A 4047-nucleotide genomic window follows, 5' to 3' on the forward strand; every position below is an offset into this window, starting at 1 on the left:
ATTCCCGTTTTTAAGAGGGATCGTCGAACAGGCGCACAAAACTAGAAGCCTATACCTCTGACGTTGGACGTTGTGCAATATTGGAGCACGTTTTATGCCCGAGTATTATGACATATCTGGAGACCGAAGGTCTCCTCGGTGGGAATCATCACGGGCTCTAAAAAACGGCGTGTAAAACTCACCTCGCTGTGTTCGTGCACGAGATCCAGAAAGCAGTAGGTAGATGCAGGCGCCAAGGTACATGCGGTGTTCCCTGACTTCGGGAAGGCGTTCGATGCAGTTCCGCACTACCGCCTAATGAACAAAGTATGAGCATAGGGAATATCAGACCGACTGTCTGACTATACTGAAAAGTTTGGTACAAACAGAACACAGCATGTCATTCTCGACGGAGAAAAGTTTTCAGGCGTAAAAGTACCTCGTGTCTACATCGAAAAAAAAAAAAAAAAAAAAAAAAGCACTCCGCCATCAGGCCACAAGTGGCCCATCGGGACCTCACCTGAGGATGCCGATAGGAGGGGCGTGTGGTCAGCTACTATTCGGTTGAGTAGCTCCTCAATTGGCATCACGAGGCTGAGTGCACCGCGAAAAACGGCAACAGCGCATGGTGGTCCGGATGGTCACCCATCCACGCGCCATCCACGCCCGACAGCGCTTAACTTCGGTGATCTAACGGGAACCAGTGTATCCACTGCGGCAAGGCCATTGCCCTGTCTAGCTCGAAGGGTAGTTATTATTATTTTTCACTATATACATAAATTACTTAGACAACGTCGGACATTCCATGATGCTTTTCCCAGACGATGCTGTTGTTTACAGACAAGTTACACCGCTAGGAGGTTGTACAGAAAGACCTGCACAGGAACAACGTTTGGCGCAATTGACCCACAACATAAATAATTATAGAGTATTGCGAATGCATAGACAGAAGTCCCTTTTTAGTATGACCACCCGATTTCACAACCATCATTGAAAGTAGTTACTTCCATAAAATATCTTGGAGTATGCATGCGAACCGATTTAAAGTCGAACGGGAACATAAAATTAATCGCGCGTAAAATAGTAGCCAAATTGCGATTCTTTGGAAAAATCTTCAGAAAACATAGTCCATCAATAAAGGAAGCAGCTTACAAAACACTCGTTCGACAAATGCTTGACTACCGCTCGTCAGTCTGGTATCCGCACAAATAGGATTGACAGAGGAAATAGAGAAGCTTCAAAGAAGAGCAGTTCATTTCGTTACAAGTTCATTTAGCAAGCGGGAAAGTGTCAGGGAGATACTTAGCCAACTGCAGTGACAGACGCTGCAATAGAGGCACGGCGTGATTTACTATTTAAGTTCCCAAAGGTCGCGTTCCCAGAAGAGTCAACCAATATGTTGTTTCATCCTACGTTTATCTTGGGAAACGGCCATGAAGATAGAATTAGAGAGAGATTCGAGCCCACACACAGGCTTACCAGCAATCTTTCTTCCCACGAACCATTCGCAACTGGAACAGGAAGAGTGGGAAGTGACGATGGTACCCAACGCACAGTAAAGTGGCTTGCGGAGTGTAGCTGTAGATGCTACTATTTATTTTTCAGACACCTAAAATTTTTCCCCATTTGATCGTGACGAAACACAAAGGAGCATAGAATTTAAAGGCACTGTAGGTTGCCTATGAGGAACTCTTATATATATACTGCTCCGCAAAACTTAAGGACAAGCTAGAGAAAGCAGCCTAACGTATTATTTATTCCGTGGAAATGAATGGAAGTGCGGGATGGTGTTGCCAGAGGTCTCCCAGCCGTGCACAGAAAGTTGGACGAGACATGGCTTGAGAACACTGTGACTGTAGCGCCAAATGGAGCTGACCCAACACCAAGAGGCAGATGAAGGAACCGGAAAAGACAGGTGTGTCAGTCAGAGAGCTGTTACGGTGGATTGTATTTGTGTTCTCCCTCTCAGAGACAACATTTGGTTGTCTTCGCACGGGGAAGAATTATCAGGAAACTTGAACAAGAACGAAGCGTGACGAGTGTAGCCCAGGAGTTTGGTATTGCTTACTGCTCACAGCACTGTTTCACATGCACGGGGAGAGTACGAACCACATGCGCAGCAGCCCAAAGGAGAGAGGGTGATCGACTAAGATCAACAAGAGCAGCAGATGACAACTACAGTGCGCAACAAGCAAAAAGGGGCCTGCGTCAAACAGCGGGTGCAATTGCAATCATATTTAAAAGGACTGCAAACACGCAATATGATGTTCCACTGTGGCACGGTGACTGCCTGGGGGTGGTTTCTCTGCCTGACGACCAGTGCGTTGTGTTCCGATGACACCAGCGCATCCGCGGCACCGTTCGCGCTGTTGCCAAGATCATAGGGACTGGACCGGTGAGAAATGGGGTCGCGTGCCCTTTTCGGATGAGAGCAGATTCAGTCTGAGTAGTGATTCTGGCTCCACCTCATATGGCGAGAGGTGGGAACACGTTATGCACCCAGGAACATTGTCGAACATGATCGTTTCAGTGGTCCAGGTGTTAGTGTGTTGGGAGGCATAATGTTGCTTGGGCGTACTGACCTCCAAATTTTTGGTCGTCGTATACTCACTGGTAACCGTTATTGCGATACTGTACCCCTTCCCAAGCGCACCTTTGCAGGGGTGCATTCGGCCTTGGCTTCATTTTTATGAATGACAACACGCGACCGCAACGAGCAGCGCATAGTAGTTCCTCTATGAATGAGAGGATATTTGGTAAATGGACAGTCCTGCCCGTTCCACCGGCTTAAATTGCATTGTGCACGTGTGGGGTGCATTGCGGAGACGTATTGCAGCACGAGCACATGCACCAACGACCATCCAGCAGTCAACTGGCTCAAATGGCTCCATCACTATGGGACTTAACATCTGAGGTCATCAGTCCCCTAGACTTAGAACTACTTAAACCTAACTACCCCAAGGACTTCACACATCTAGAATTAAATTTTCACTCTACAGTAGAGTGTGCGCTGATATGAAACTTCCTGGCAGATTAAAACTGTGTGCCGGACCGAGACTCGAACTCGGGACCTTTGTCCGGCACACAGTTTTAATCTGCCAGGAAGTTTCATATCAGCGCACACTCCGCTGTAGAGTGAAAATTTCATTCTAGAAACATCTCCCAGGCTGTGGCTAAGCCATGTCTCCGTAATATCCTTTCTTCCAGGAGTGCTAATTCTGCAAAGTTCGCAGGAGAGCTTCTGTGAAGTTTGGAAGGTAGGAGACGAGGTACTGGTGGAATTAAGGCTGTGAGGACGGGGCGTGAGTCGTGCTTGGGTAGCTCAGTTGGTAGAGCACTTGCCATCGGAAGGCAAAGGTCTGCCGGCCGTTGTGGCCAAGCGCTTCTAGGCGCTTCAGTCTGGAACCACGCTGCTGCTACGGTCGCAGGTTCGAATCCAGCCTCGGGCATGGATGTGTGTGATGTCCTTAGGTTAGTTAGGTTCAAGTAGTTCTAAGTCTAGGGACTGATGACCTCCGATGTTAAGTCCCATTGTGCTCAGAGCCATTTGAACCATTTTTGAAGGCAAAAGTCCCGAGTTCGAGTCTTGGTCCGGCACACAGTTTTAATCTGCCAGGAAGTTTCGACTTCACACATCCATGCCCGAGGCAGGATTCGAACCTGCGACCGAAGCAGCAGCACGGTTTAGGACTGAAGCGCCTAGAACCGCTCGGCCACGGTGGCCGGCCATCCAACAGTGGTCAGCCGCACTGGTGTAGGAGAGTTCCACAAGTACTCGTTACCAACATTGTTGCTAGCGTGGGAGCACATTGGAGAGTGTGCACTGCAGTCCGTGGACATCACACACCCTGTTAACAACCATGTCCCGCTGTTTGTAACGTCTAGGGAACCACCATAACCATTTTAGACCTGATGTTTTTCTGGAGGACGTAAGACTTTTCTTTATGTGGTAATGCTCTTAGATAATTTTTTAATGATCTTAGAGGCAAGATTTATACAAAAAATATGTACCCATTTTCAAAACTTACTTTTTAGACTTGGCTTCATTTTATGGACTAAAATAATTAA

The 4047-nt window shown here is 47.6% G+C and overlaps 1 pseudogene; it reads right to left on the reverse strand.

Annotated features, from left to right (window-relative positions):
- Positions 1 to 592: 592 nt before the first annotated feature.
- LOC124556882 lies at positions 593 to 710 on the reverse strand (annotated as a pseudogene).
- Positions 711 to 4047: the final 3337 nt, after the last annotated feature.

The sequence above is a fragment of the Schistocerca americana genome, chromosome X, assembly GCF_021461395.2.
Source record: "Schistocerca americana isolate TAMUIC-IGC-003095 chromosome X, iqSchAmer2.1, whole genome shotgun sequence".
NCBI classification, from domain to species: domain Eukaryota; kingdom Metazoa; phylum Arthropoda; class Insecta; order Orthoptera; family Acrididae; genus Schistocerca; species Schistocerca americana.